At 43.4% G+C, this 16,097-nt stretch overlaps 1 protein-coding gene across 3 annotated transcripts in view; it reads right to left on the bottom strand.

Moving 5' to 3' along the window:
- raraa (retinoic acid receptor, alpha a) overlaps window positions 1-15,431 on the bottom strand; it is a 164,898-nt gene extending 149,467 nt beyond the window's left edge. For all 3 annotated transcript variants that reach the window (XM_060939331.1, XM_060939330.1, XM_060939332.1), the window contains exon 1: window positions 15,119-15,431. The gene's annotated coding sequence lies outside the window, so the exon portion shown is untranslated. The remainder of the gene's footprint in view (window positions 1-15,118) is intronic.
- Between the last annotated feature and the right edge of the window lie 666 nt (window positions 15,432-16,097).

Below are 16,097 nucleotides of genomic sequence, written 5' to 3'. Positions count from 1 at the left end.
GAGAAACAGACAGATGAGGTTCACGCCTCGGCATAATGTTGGCTAAGCATCAGGCAGTGAGCACGAGAAACCTCTGATGAGCTGACAATGCTGACATTGAAGGAATCCTCAAGGAGTCCTGCAGCAGATCACATCTGGAGTGAGAAAAACAGAGACTCGAGCATGAAGGGAAAAAAAAAGGCTCTTAAAGATTTTATGATTTGATGTGTTCAGGAGTGAAATGAATATAGGAGTCTCAAATCTGACTCAGTTCAGGTTCCTCTGGCCAGATCAAATGTTCAGAAATGGCTAAACAAGTAGTTGAGAATGATGTCAAGATATTTTTATGTGAATTTCCCTCCTGACGAGACCCTCATGGCCAGACAGTCTCTTTTCAACAATCCCCTATTCTCTCTGAATAATAGTGCATTCGCCAGAAAACCACACTTCAGCCCTTGTGCAATTCAAAACCATTCTTTGAAATAGGCTGAAACGGGGCACAATTCTCAAGCACCCAGTGAGCAGACATGGAGACAGCAGATTTTATAATAAGGAAAGGCACCAGACTTCAAGATTTCAAGCTTTAGGCTTCAGGCTTCGAGTCCCAGGGAATGGTCAGTGGGGTCCGAATGCGAGATCCAAGTTTACAGAGCAGGAAGTTTAGGATAACTTCAGGGAGTGACGTATACTGCAGCTGTTGAGGAGTTGCAGTCTCATTTCCACCTGCAAGACGACTCGCCAAGAGGCCATGGTGCCCTCAATTCTGTGGTCTGAAGTTTCAAAACTGACTACACGACAAACAGCTGCAGACTCAGGACTCCCGCTTGCTGCCACAGCTGCAAATATGTTGCAACACAATGCAACCTTTTGCAATTTCAGAAGTCTTATTTTAGGGATTATTAGAGTTTCTCCAATTACACAAACGAGCTTAAGATGTCTTGAGAAGAACAACTTTGGCAATCAATATGCAACTCCCATTTCTTCATCAATCAACAAGTAACCTCCTCCTAAACAGAGTTTTCTGCAATTGAAAGAAAACTGCACAGTTGCATCAGCAAGCCACTGGAGAATTCTCGCCTATATGTACACCATTCCCAGTGCTGGATTGTGTAAACTTCCGTCAACAATAGAGGCCACACTTCTGTGCGCTATAAAGATTTTTCTTTACGAGGGGGAACTTGCAACTATTGTGAAACGCCTCAAGATGTCAGCAGGGAGGAAGAAAAAAAGGAAAAGAGGAAAAAAAAAATCCGTTGATGGCATTCCTGATGTCTGCCGCTGTTTCTCGTCCAGCTAAAGTTATCTCTCATGTGAGAAACGTAAACTGTGCAGCACTCATGGGTCATGGGTCAGAAGAAACAAAGCAACGTAAACCCAGCAGACTTTTAATTTAAAAAAAAAAAAATTGCCTTGTAAGTACGAAAACCATAACATGGAGTCAAGAGAGTCAAACACGGATCCAAGCCAAGCGCAAAAACAAAGTACATTTGCATGACTCTTTGTTACGACAGGAAGTGAAGATATGAGGCATCTGGGGCCAAAAGCAAACAATAAGTGCTTTCTTATTTCTGTGAGCCTACACTATGATACCATCAAGAATTTGAATATCTTACACTGTTGCATCATGCTGACTAATCTAAGATCGAATTCTCTACTGAATTTTGCCTGGTGAGGAAACAGATTTACCCATTAAAGACCATACAACTGTCCTGTTTATAACCTTGCTAGCTACCTTAATCATGATTCATTTGTACTAATTACATCAAATTAGGAATGGCTTTGACTCACCGAGCACATTTGTTTGGAAAATGGCCATTTTTGGAATGGCAATCAAATCCTGAGGCCATTATTAAAAAATGTTCTGTTTCCAGTCCACCGGCCGGGTGAGTGCCCTTTGTGCGGTTGAATTTTTTTTTTTTAATGCCGGTTTTTCGACATTTTTTTCGGGTTCGTAAATCTAAAATTAGTAAACACAAAATAAACTCCTGTGCACGCAGTTCCCAGGATTAAATGTATTTTCCACAGACCATTTATTTATTCACTTTACTCAAATACAAAGTAAAATGGCAGTAAATCTTCTTTCTTTTCTTGCATATTGCATCATGAGGCGTTTCTGGCTTGTAAATCTCTTATTTTCGGTGCATGACACATTCACGCAGCTGAGCATGCTATGAATTAACAACGACAACGGTCTGCAGTGGTGGCTACACAATTAAACACTCAGCGAACATTTCTCCATTTGTGTATGAAAATACACTCCAACCACTCAGTTTGGTTTCATTTACAACCAACAGTGTCTTTTGATGCCAGCACGTAATTGAACGAGAGAAGACTGGTTTACCGGAGACAGAATAAGCGTTATCTCTGCTTCTGTTCCCTCCGACACACTACTGCCTCCGCCGAGTGCGCGCGCACTCTGAACTGAATCAGCTCTGCGCATGCGCCGTGCGGCACAAAAAAATGGCAGCCACCATGAAGGAAGGAGATCCGGAGTTTTCAAACATTTGCTTAAGTGTGAAATCGCAAAATGGTATTCTAGCGAACAACAAAATAGTAAAGATTCAGAAAAACAAATCATTCAATGATCATTTTAATATTGTAATTTCATCCGAACTAGGCCTAACGGTCGATTTAGAACTACAAAAAGTCCGTGTGTCGGACATTTTAAGTACCTTTGTAAAAGTTTCGCAAATGTTGCAGTCAGCATTTAAAATGCTAACTTAAAGTTATTGTACAAGTTTCAGTTGATTAAACTGTCATTTTATTAAATGTGTCTGCTTTTGTAATAAAAAAGTACTGAAAGAAAAAGCAAACACAGCATTGCGATTTCTTATCCATCCATATATATATATATATATATATATATATATATATATATATATAAAAATCCCTCCCTCCCTCCCTCCCGAAAATTTTTTTGCTCACCCGGTGGACAGGAAACGGATTTTTTTTTAAAGGATGGCCTGATGAATACATCCTGCCCATCTGAATGATCCATTTTACTGAGAAATATGTTGCAGAATATAAATGTTCAGTTTTTTGTTTCACGCTCTCTTTTAAACAGCCAGTTGTTGGTGAAGAAACACTGTTATGAATCAATCGCACAGTGACAAATTGAGATGGCCTTTACGAAGGCATCACCGAACCCAAATCCCATCCCTACAGGTTTTACCGCTGCATGGTAGGACTGGGATCAAAGGTCAAACCCAGTGACATTTTCAGGGCCAAAGGGTGATGAACAGCATTTATCACAACCATGGCATTCTCTGCAAATAAACTGCCCTGGCAACCAGCTGAAAGACCTTCAGCATTGCTATCTTGTCAACCTTGGATACTAATGAAGACCTACTACTGGTGGTGCTTTATACAGTGTGTATATATATGTGTGTGTAGCACTGACAAGCCAACAAGCCAAGCTGGCACCATCCACTTTAGCGCTTGCTGAAGAGTTACGTCAGGAAGGGAGGTTTTTCTTTTTCTCTTTTACATTTTTAACGATCATGGGCTGGACTGAATCAGCTCCAGATGCTGGCGTACAATCAGACTACTGGCACGTCACGCATCTTTAAAAGCTGTTAAAATTACATTAAGCACACAATGGAACAGGCCAAAATAAAGAGGGGAGGAAAAAGAGCTGGAAGTCATATACCCTGTATGAGGTATGTTTACCGCAAATCCAAATTGACTGATTCCAAAACTCTGGCCACTGGGCAGCGATGGCTCTCAGAACAAAGGTTGTTTGTGCACAAGTTGCAGAAAAGGCAAGTTGCAGCGCTAAAGCCTTTAGTGTTGGCTAAGGGGCATGTTCTGGGCACGTATGCCTCACTCCCCATCCATCCAATACCAGCTGTTTATAGTACAGTATTGATGATCCTCATTGGAATGGAGTACATATTACTTATTCCACAGTGCTCTTGAATTCTGATTGGTCAGAAAGTACTGATTAATTTTCTATACCAGCTGACAATAGTGAAGTTCTTAGGATGGTGTGATGGTGTGACGTATCTGACTCAACATCACAAAACGTGTTCATCGACAAGCTGTTGCCAGAAGTAATTCGGGAGAACTGCGACAGAGGGGACAACTTTCCAGGAAGGTGAGTGGCAAGAGCATGGTGTATGTTTTGTCCATTTTTCGGGTGCAGATTTGCAAGAGGCTGGCAGAGTGGTGTAGTGGTTAGCACTGTCACCTCACAGCAAGAAGGTTCTGGGTTTGAGCCCAGTGGCCGACAGGGGCCTTTCTGTGTGGAGTTTGCATGTTCTCCCCATGTCTGCGTGGGTTTCCTCCGGGTGCTCCGGTTTCCCCCCACAGTCCAAAGACATGCAGGTTAAGTTAACTGGCAGCTCTAAATTGACCGTAGGTGTGAATGTGCGTGTGAATTGTTGTTTGTCTCTAGTTGTCAACCCTGCGATGACCTGGCGACTTGTCCAGGGTGTACTGTACCCCGCCTCTCGTCCATAGTCAGCTGGGATAGGTTCCAGCTTGGCCGCGACCCTGCACAGGATAAGCGGTTACAGATAATGGATGGATGGATGGATGGATGGATGGATGGAAGATTTGCAAGAAAAAGTGGGTATGCAAACTTTGGAAAACAGAATCTGAGAGCAAAACAAATGTAGTACACGACAGGCCTCTTTCGCTTTGCTTTTGTAACTCTCCCACTTTCAACCACCCACAAATGTTCTGTCAGAGGAAGCTATAAACCAAAAACATTGCTGTTCTGACAGCATGCGATGAAGTACTGTGTTTGTGAAAACACATTTCACCAAAAAAAAAAAGGTTTCAGCGTTTTCCCCAACGGATTCTTCCACATTGTGAAAGACTCGTTAACGGGCGATTTGTTAATGCTGATCTCCGAGTCCTTGCACTCGTTGCTGTGAGTTTCTCATTTGGATGTGGAACTCATTCCACTGGGATGTGACAGTAATGGAAATTTAAAAATGAAATATGTTGGAGGCTTTTTGACTAATGCATTTTTGAAAGGGGTCTGCACAAGGAATGCAACAGACTACGAGATAAAATAAATGAACGCGTGATGGCAGGAGGCCTGCCTCAGGGATACATTTTCACCAAGGAGAGCTCGACTCCTGGGAATACACCTCCCTGCGCCATATGTAAATGTTTCTGCAAAGTTGTGTTTAAAAATAATTGATGATCTAATTGATCAGTGGTGTGTCTGGCCACCTATGGCACGATGATACAATGTTCTCTGATACTTGAATGGAAATGATGCTTTTATACCATTTATGAATTAAGCCAACTCTCAAGTTTCCATCATTTTGTGCATACTGCTTTAAAAAAATATATATATATATACCACCACTATCTAAAACGACCTAACTTTCAAGCTCAGGCAAGTTGCAATCTCATTCACTTTAACCAAAGAAAATATTTCCCTTAATATACGGTAACACTGTACGGAGTAAAATACACGTGTCACTGAAGGTTAAAAATAAAGCATGAGCATCGGATCATACGCAGCAAACACAAACACACAAAAGCATTACCTCTGGGCCAGAGTCAGCACATTTAATGCACATGAGAGCCCAAACAACACACTAGGGACGTTCAGTGCACTCGGACCTGAGGAAAATGTGGCTCCTCGAGAGGAAAATGAGGCCATTTTTAACTCCCCAGCTCTTGGCTATAATGGCTGTGGTCAATGGAGTGTGTGGGGCCGCTGTTCGAGCACAGGCGATACGGAAGCATGGGTTCATAAATTACAAAACATTGCGGGGACGAGGCCTAATCACCTCTGCGCTGTCACCTAGCAGAAGGGGGAGCTGGTTTAATTTACACTGCCACATCCGTCACTGCTCAGGCTAATTTCATTCACACCAGCTCCCAGACTGTGGGAGAGCTTCAGTGCTACGTTTCTGTGGCTCACCACTATTTAGGTTTTTGAGGGTTTTTTTTTTCCCCCCTAAGGGCTGATGTGTCTCATTAATGGTCTCTTTGGTACCTCGTACAGAGAGTCAGAGGGGAATGCACGAAACAGCTGCTGCAGTGAGCGTCCAACAAGGATACAAAGAGTGTTTCAAGATTGTGGGATAAACTAGCAATATGCAAAAGCACTTAAACTATGTGGGCAATTACTGCCAAGGATGGAATCTCCAGACTGGCTGGTCCACAGCCAAACAGCTTTGTGCTGTGATTTTGCTTCCTTGAGTTTGGAGGTTTGGTACCGAGCTTGTTTTCAGGCTAATTTTATTGCCAGATCTGGCAACCCTTCATGTAATTTCATGAGGCAGCAGTTTCAGGATCAGACACTCATTGTCTCAAGTGCCCCTGTATAAAAGATCTGATTTGTGTCTCTTTGCATTTAGTGTGTGCACTACTACATCAACAAGGCAGAAGGTTACAATAAAGTTGTGTAATGTGTGCGGTTTTGGAATTATGCATGTTGTGAAAGTTTAGTGAGGCCAAATGTGGCCAAAGAACTGCGCTTCTGCAACAACCAAGCTTTCTTTGATAGCCTGCAGGTTTATTTATAGTAACTTTATCCAGAACTATCTGTATCCTAATCTAGTGTCTGTTTCCATCACCTGAAAAAGTAAAGAGTTTCTTTGGAGGTGAAAACTTTTTCAGCAATTGATCTGAATGAAGCTCTCAGGTGCCAAAACTTTTACCGGGGTGGGTGGGTGGGGGTCAAGTACAAAAGTTGTCTGATCCATCAAAAGCTAATTAAAATAAAAATCTCATCTCATCTCATTATCTCTAGCCGCTTTATCCTTCTACAGGGTCGCAGGCAAGCTGGAGCCTATCCCAGCTGACTACGGGCGAAAGGCGGGGTACACCCTGGACAAGTCGCCAGGTCATCACAGGGCTGACACATAGACACAGACAACCATTCACACTCACATTCACACACCTACGGTCAATTTAGAGTCACCAGTTAACCTAACCTGCATGTCTTTGGACTGTGGGGGAAACCGGAGCACCCGGAGGAAACCCACGCGGACACGGGGAGAACATGCAAACTCCACACAGAAAGGCCCTCGCCGGACCCGGGGTTCGAACCCAGGACCTTCTTGCTGTGAGGCAACAGCGCTAACCACTACACCACCGTGCCGCCCTAAAATAAAAATATGAGATTTAATTTTCATCTCAAAGAGTGTTTTATCCAGTACGTAGTGGATACTTTCTAATGTTCTATAGACGTCTAGTCCGTTACCATTCTTAACTCCGCTCTTCATTTCAAGCATCTTCACACATTCACCGTGAGCGCAAACCCATCTGACGTTCTGACTCCACACACTCCACTCACACAAAGACAAAATGAAGATGAAACACAAAGGAACTCGAGCAGCCCTCGAGGCAAGGAGCACTTCCAGCAAATTAGCGACAAATTGAGAGGGAGAAAAGGAGGAGAATGAGAATCCTGGCTGGAGTGGAGGGAGAGGAGGGTGTAACAAGATAGAGAATGGTGGTGTGGAGGGAGGGGGTGAATCAGATTTTCTATGACAATGTGCTTAAGATCGCCATTTCAAAGGAAGAACAGATCATCCGTCAAAACTAATGGTGCTGTCCTGCAGAGGAAAGCAACAACCCAATGGAGGCCATTTATTAAAGGGGAGGGGGTTTGGAAGAGTTGGTACTGTACTTACAGCTCCAAACCTCTACCCAAGCCTCTAATCCTTCCAATCTGTATATACACACTCCAATCCCAGTCCCAGATAACACCGGCACAAGGGCGGATAAATACAGTTAGCTCTGATTGCTGCTGGCAAATATAAACATAGATTTCCGAGGTGGCCAAGCCTGTCTCAATTAATCTGCAGCTTGAACTCCCAGGACCGAGAGAGAGAGAGAGAGAGAGAGAGAGAAATGCTGCTGCACTGATGCACAATAAAATAAAAGCCTCTTTCATGACAAAAGGTCACCAGGTTCAGTTACAGTTGGGTATGATTAACTCCAGGGTGGAAAACGGGCACTTTTTATAGCCATAGACTCTTGATATGTGTAATGATACTGTAGTGTAACAAGGGAGAATTACAAAACCACGTCAGCACTTTCACAACAAATAAAAGGCCAAACAGCTTGTTCCAGTTGGGATTCTGATAGCGGGCAAAGGACATGAAGCCAAGAGCTGCAATGCTCTGTTGTTGTTGTTGTTATTATTAGTAGTAGTAGTACTGTGATTATGGCCAATTTCTTCCCAACTACACATATGGGCTTTTTCTTTTTCAGTTTGACCAGGAATGTGGAAGCTTTATGGGTTGTTTAATGGTGTATCCTGAACTCCAGTTACCAAAAAGAAGCCCAAACTAGTGGCATCTGTTTTCTAGAGGACTTACTTTCTCCCAGTTTCTCTCCAGTGAACACGGCACCCGGACAATTCCCACCATCCCAAGTGGTCTACCAAGAGAGACCACTTGGCAGCAGAGACCTCTTTTACTGTAAGCGCCTGTGAGAGTACTCCACCAAATGTGTTGCAAAAAACAGCACTCCCCCCTTTAAGAGGCTGAAACTAGAGATGCACCGATTGCAATTTTTTGGGCCGATTCCGATTTCCGATTTTCCATGGAGTGTGACCTGCCGATACCGATTTTGGCCGATTCCGATTTCATTTTTTCAAACCACTTCACAGCACACACAAAGACTATTTTCTTTTTATCTTTTCTTTAATAGAACATTCTGCCAGATTTTCAGTAATAAATTTTCAACACCTCAAAGGTTGAAAACAAACAAAAAGACATTGTTCTTTGTAAAATCTTTCTTCATGTTTGGTATTAACATATTAATTCCTGTAATAGGAAATTCACACAAACATTTTTTCTTTTCCCATCCAATATCTGGCACAAAAACAACTTCCCCCTCATATATTATTTGCCAACTGCTACGGAACACACTTTCATAAGCCTATTTACATCTGAAAACTTATGCCTTATAGAACAACCCATTTCTTTATTCAGTATCAAAATACAAAAATAATTTCCAGTCATACTTAAACCATAGCCATTCTATCATCTTTGTCAAATGTGTATTTGTAGAGTAATTTCCAATGGAATCAAGTGCAACCAAGGTCGTAAAACAAACAAAAAGACATTTTTTTCTTTCTCTCTTTGTACAAATCTAACTAGATGTTTGGTAATAGGCTAACGTATTAATTCCTGTAATGGGAAATTCACACAACCACAAATGTTTTCTTCTTTTCACATCCAATATCTGGCACAAAAAAAAAAAATTAACTATCGTGAATTTTTTTTTTTGTTAACGGCGCGCGCGCCGGTGCTCGTTAGGCGCTCAGGACTGACACTGTTCTGCGCAAGCGCAACACAATCGCACTAGAAAGCATGTTCAAGCTGCCAGTGTAGCTGCAGCCTTTTTAGTTGCGAATTACGAGTATTTCCACTTTCATCTCTATGTGATACACAAGTTTTGATCGGCAGAAAATCGGCATATTTTAATTTTGACCGGCCGGTCGCCGGTCATGGCCGATCACGTGAAAATCGGCCGATTCCGATCGGCAGCCGGTCAATCGGTGCACCTCTGGCTGAAACAAGGCAGTTGAGTTCTCCCTTCTCTGTGACCTAGTTGCTCCCGCTCCTTCTCATCTCTCCGTTCTTCATCTTGCTGGGATCTGTGCTGTCTGACACATGAAAACTTTAATACCATCAAAGAAGCAGGAGAAATAGCCCAAAAGACAGGGTGGGTTGGGGAAAAGAAAAGCCTTCATCCCTAGCGATAGAGTCTAATGGCAGAAGATCATCAGCATTCATGGGGCTTCCTTCCGCACTCGTCTCTCAGCACATCATAGGGGTTTAACTTCCCAATCCTGCCTTTCATTCACAATCTCTCTGCACTTTTCAGGCCTTTCCCACACTCCCCCTCTCCCCCCAGAGAGAGATGCTTCAGAACGAATCACATGTTACTGCAGCTAAACCGAACCGCCGCAGCCTCACGGTCCTCTGACCGCTGCATTAGCCACAATGCTCGCTCGGAGAAACGTCCTCAGCTGCTCTGTGAATACAAGATGGATTACAACGATTATAACAAGTATTGCTAAAAGTTATCCACGTGCAAACCACTTATCAAACTTGTCTACTAATGGCTCATAGCTTCTGTGATAACCATCTTGGAAAACAAATAACTGTATGTTGTGAAAATTCTTCAAAATAGCTTCACATGGGTTTCCAGAATCTACTTCAACCTCGTCTATGAAACTATTCGCATTGCAGCTGTAACTCTGCTCGGGTACTTGGTCCTTGAAATTTCACAGCATGCTTGTGAATATGTGGTTTATGGCACTGAAATGTCCTTGTCAATGCTGATAAAGGCCTGTTGTAAATTCCTGCTCCTCAACGTCGACGGTAATGAGCATACACAAGGTCTTTTGGCTAAAATTGTTCTGGGATTATTAAGATAAAATGTTCTAATATCTACAACCATACCAGTTGTTGGGAATAACGACAAATTGCTAAGAAACAACGACAAAACACAATGATCACTTCTCCAAGCAGGACGAAGGAAGCTTTTCTTGGCAAATGAGGTTTTACGCCTCTGCATGCCACGGCTCGATTCCTCAGCCCTAATTTGTCCGTGTGGTTTGGGCTGATCTGTTCGCCTCGCTTGGTCTGACCACATCAACACGAGGCCTGAACAAGCGGGAGGTTCCTGGCAGCCGTGTACCAGTCTAGTAACATGGCACATGGCTGAGTGCTCTCCAAAAACCGAGCCTGCTTTCTTCAGAGCCAGACAGCCTCCAGAAACAGATTCCACAGTCTGATTACAGATCTAATGCAATCTATAAACACAGTGCATACTTCCAGAATCTGCTCCTGGAGCTAATACTTGAGAGAGAAAAAAAATGCCTGATTTTTTCAGCACCAACATCAGTCTTTCAGTGATAACATTCTCCCAAAATAGAGCTCATGGTCTCCAGAAACAGAACCTGTCTCCCGAGATAATGTTCTCCAGAAAGAGAACCTGTCTCCAGAGCTAACAGTCTCCAGAAAGAAAAACTGTCTCCCCAAAACAGAACCTGTCTCCAGATATAATGTTCTCCAGAAACAAAACCTGTCTCCAGAGCCAACTCTCTTCAGAAACAGAACCTGTCTCCAGCTCTAAAGTTCTCTAGAAACAGAACCCAACTACAGAGCTAAAGTTATCCAGAAACAGAACCTGTGTCAAGAGTTAACACTTTCCAGGAACAGGCCATGTTGCAGAGCTGAAAATCCAAATAATGCTTAAAATGAACAACTTGTATAAACAGAGTCTGTTCTCAGAGTTTTCTAAATAAAGCTTCTAGAAATAAAGCTAAGACCCTGACATGCAGAGATGGTTTCCATAAATAATGTCTTCCAGAAACAGACTCTGTTTCCTTCAATACCTGCCATAGGCTCTTCAAAATCAAAGCCTGCTTGCTGAGCAATGTTCTCCAGAATTAGAGCCTGCTATCTTTAGCGTAGGCTTCCAGAAATAACATCCTCTGGAAACAGAACCTACTTCCTTTAGAGATAAACAGCATCCAGATAAAAGGTCTCTATGATCAAAACCTGCTCTCAGAGTTAACAATCTCGAGAAACAAACCTGTTTCCAGAGCGAACTGTGTTCAAAGCCTGCTTTCCACAGAAGTGAGTCTTCCTGAAACCTACTTCCAGAGTAAAACTGGTTCAAGAAGCAGCACCTAACTCCAGAGTTAATGATCTCCAAAAACAGAATCTGCATTCTTCAGAAATGCTTGTCTTCAAGCTTGCTCTCTGAGCCAACTGACCTCGAGAAACAGCACCTGACTCAAAGCCAAACAACCTGCAGGAACAGACCTCACTTCCAGATCTGCCATTGTCCAGAACCAGGGCTGGCTTTCTTCAGGTATATGTCCTTCAGAAACAGAGCCTGTTTTCTTCAGAGACAAAAAGGCAGGCTATGTCTGGTTCCTTCAGAGCTTAAACAGCTTCTGGGAACTGCTTCCAGAGATAACAGCTTCTGGAAACAGAGCCTAATTTCCTTGTTGATCTGAAGTATAAAATTTGTCGGACGTCAAGAAGATAGTCAGGATTTTCAACGCCTATTTGAAGAGTCCAGTCATCTTTACTAATTAGTGCTTCACACACCAAATGACCGTCACGCTGAGCTGCAAGTTAGAAGTTAGAGTGAAACTCGAATTCTAGAGAGAATAGAACTCAAGAGTGATCCTCTGAGAGCCAGGATGTTGGGTTTTTTCAGGAAGACATCAGTAAGTTTTGCTGCACAAGATGTTTTGCAAAAAAAGTAGAAGACAAGGAACAATTGGTGTACAACCAATCCACAGATCTCTCACCGGTTTTACTTGTGGTTTAAATGTAGATCTGACAGTTGGACACCATCAGGACCCAGTATGGTGACACAGCGCTATGCTTAGCCCCGCAACAATAGCACCATTGTCACAATCACTGCACAAATCCACTGCATTGTGTGTGGGGGGGATTTTTTTTTTTTTTTTTGACACACTCCGGTCCTTGACAAAACACTGAAAATGTCCAGTCTCCCCCCAAAAAACAATCTCTTCCAAGGACCATGTGGGAAAAAAATAAGTTAAATAAACCATCAGAAATTCAGCGGCTGAAAAAGAAATAAATAAGTAATTTTTGCCAGGAGATGTTGAGTCACTATCACATTTTTTTTTCTCCTGGTTTTTCCATTCTGTGTTCTGGCGTTCATCTTATAAGGAAGTAGAGAAGGGAAAAGTGTTTTTTTTTTTTTTTCTGGTGGAACTGGTGTGTCAGAAGAATTGATTGAGACAGAACATGAAAACACTTGTCAGAGTAAACAATGATTACACGTGCTGTAATTGCGTAAATTACTATTTATAACATCACTGCTGGATTGTGATTGGTCAGAAGGTGTTAATAAGCCTAATTTTCTATAACAGCAGATCTGACAGTAGTGCAGGTTTATATTAATGAATAAATAATGTATAGTGCGAGTTCTAACATGTTATTGTTTCTATAGCAACAGCTCGTTCATAAAGATTTGTACGGCTGATGTTTCACGTCAACGGATTTTTAAAACGTATGTAAACACTGTACACACACGTGTATATATGTGTGTGTGTGTGTGTGTGTGTGTGTGTGTGTGTGCATATACACACATGCAGGGTTAGTCAAAATTATGTTAACACTAATGGATTATTTTTATTCTTCTTATTCTTTAAATGGTACTGTTGCTCGTTGGTTTTTGTCTGTTGAACACAATGGCGAACAGGTTGAGACCGTCCTGTAAATCATCTTGCACATATGATGTATGTTTTATGAATAAATGGTTTCTACCATTTAAGTGTTAACATAATTTTGACTAACCCTGTATGTGTGTGTCTATATATATATATATATATATATATATATATATATATATATATGCACACACACACCAGCCACTTTAATAGGAACTTGCTGTTGATTCAAAGATCCCTGTTCTTGGCTGCAGAACCCAATGTGTTCTTCTGCTGTTGCATGCTGAGATGTTTTTCTGCTCACCACGGTTGTAAAGAGTGAATATACGAGTTACTATATCCTTCCTGGCAGCTTGAACCAATCTGTCTGTTTTCCTCTGACCTCTCTTATCAACAAGGCATTTGTTTGTTCACCCACAGAACTGTCGCTCACTCAACTAAATTTTTTTTGTTTTTCACACCATTCTGTGTAAACTCTAGAGACTGTTGTGTATGAAAACCCCAGGAGATCAGCAGTTTCTGAAATACTCAAACCAACACCCATGCCACAGTGAATGTCACACTTTGAGATCACAATTTTTCCCATTCTGATGTTTGAAGTGAACATTAACTGAAGCTCTGGATTTGTATCTGCATGATTTGATGCATTGTGCTGCTGTCAAGGGATCGGCTGATTAGGGAACTGCATCAAACAGCAGGTGGGTGGATGGATGGGTGTTCCTAATAAAGTGTCCGGGGTGTGTGTGTGTGTGTGTGTATCCATACTACTACAACAACTCCATACTACTTTGATTGCGAGTTTAGTTAAAAAGTTAGCTACAATGTACAGTAGTTTTCATGCCCATATTCCAAGAGAATAATATTAGCATAATGACAGTATACGCCGTTACTAAAGCGGTAGTGAAAATGTCATTCCCGTGTTCGGTTTGAGCCGTTACCGCCCTACAAACAGGTAACACTTACTCAGGTATAAAGTTGGTACTGTATATAATGCATAGTTTGTCATAGTTGTTACCATAACAATACTGAAATGTGGTACCGATCTGCCAGGTTCATTTGTTACCAAAATGACAGCTTAAGTTTTATGAGTTGCCTATTTTAGTTCCAGCTCTGGGCAGGGTGCCAGTCTATCGCAGGGAGATGAACAACTACTCACATTCTACTCACACAAACTACTCACACTCACATGCACACCGACGGGGGATTTAGAGCACCCAGTTGGCCTCATCCGCATGTCTTTGGACTGTTGGAGGAAACCGGAGAACATGGAAGAAACCCACACAGGCAATGAAGAGAACATGCAAGCTCCATAGAGGTTCGAACCCAGAACCTTCTTGCCGTAAGACAACAGCTCTAACCACTACACCTTCTTTCATGGACCTGATGTTCTACTTTCGCTTCGGTTAACAGTTTCCATCCGATGCCATGCTGAGAGTGGTACCGTACAGAGGAAATCAGCCCTGCTTCGCATCTTGCTAAAGAGAGCGATGCAGCGGTGCTTTAGTCCTTTGTTCTGTCCAGCTCTCTCACATCCTCATCTTAACCTCCATCAACATCGCTGCACTTGTCATCTTGGAACTCGCCGCTTCTTCTCCGTCTCCATTAATCGTACACTGGACTTCTTGTTGACGGCGATGGGGCATGACAAAAGACAGACGCTCTTGCTTTTTTCGTGATCACTTCACGCTTGATATCATTGATGATGATGATGATGATGATGATGAGAAAGCGTAGCCATAGTTGCAATGACAATGTTATGACATCAGAGCAGACCCCTAACTTCTACAGAAACGCATCAACGACCAGCAGACCCATGAAACCCATGATGATCTAAAGGTGTTTGAGTGTGGCTCAGGGTGGAGCTGAACTTTAAATAACATATCAGAGTGAGACATGTGGGGGAACATGATGAGAGCAGCACAAGTCGGAAGTTTCAAGGAGAAGATGAAAGGAAAAGAAGACGGGGAAGGGGGACCTTATGAATACCTGTGAGCGGTAACCTGTTGGCTCCTCCCACCGGCGTCTCGCGACCGATCGAAGTTTCTCTCCCCGGCTCGGCTCGGCTCGGCTCGGTTCGGTTCGGTTCTGACGCGGTGTGCAGTGATGATGTTACTCCAAAGGCTCGTGCCGCCGTTTCTCGTGCTGTGCGTGTAAAAGCCTCCGCGTGCACAAGTGACCTCCAAAGCGGACTCAGAAACGGCGCGCGCGTCGGACCGACTCGGACGGGCAGACGGGAAGTGGGGACGGAGCTGCGCGCGAGGCAGAGGAAGCGACAGCGGCCATTTGGAGTCACGTGCCTGCGTGTGCAAATGTGTGTGTGTGTGTGTGTGTTTTGTGAAACCCGACGTGCGCGAATGACCCCGCCCCCCTCCTCTCCTCTCCTCTCCTCTCCGTTTCCTCTCGCGCAGCGCCGGGCCGTCTGGTGGGGGCGTGTCCCCGTTAACCCTTGTCTCAGTTTCTGAGGTTACATAATGGCCTGTTCCACTGTACTGCGGGTTTTAACCACTCTCCCTCCCGGTTCTCAGGAGCATTCTCCTGGATTTCTTCTGCTTCAGGACAAAAATCCTAACACGCATGATGTGCTCATCTCATCTCATTATCTCTAGCCGCTTTATCCTGTTCTACAGGGTCGCAGGCAAGCTGGAGCCTATCCCAGCTGACTACGGGCGAAAGGCGGGGTACACCCTGGACAAGTCGCCAGGTCATCACAGGGCTGACACATAGACACAGACAACCCTTCACACTCACATTCACACCTACGGTCAATTTAGAGTCACCAGTTAACCTAACCTGCATGTCTTTGGACTGTGGGGGAAACCGGAGCACCCGGAGGAAACTCACGCGTTCACGGGGAGAACATGCAAACTCCACACAGAAAGGCCCTCGCCGGCCACGGGGCTCGAACCCGGACCTTCTTGCTCTGAGGCGACAGCGCAAACCGCTACACCACCGTGACGCCCTCATC

This window comes from Neoarius graeffei, chromosome 14 (assembly GCF_027579695.1).
Source record: "Neoarius graeffei isolate fNeoGra1 chromosome 14, fNeoGra1.pri, whole genome shotgun sequence".
Classification (NCBI taxonomy): Eukaryota; Metazoa; Chordata; class Actinopteri; order Siluriformes; family Ariidae; genus Neoarius; species Neoarius graeffei.
This window is presented reverse-complemented; position numbering and strand designations above follow the sequence as displayed.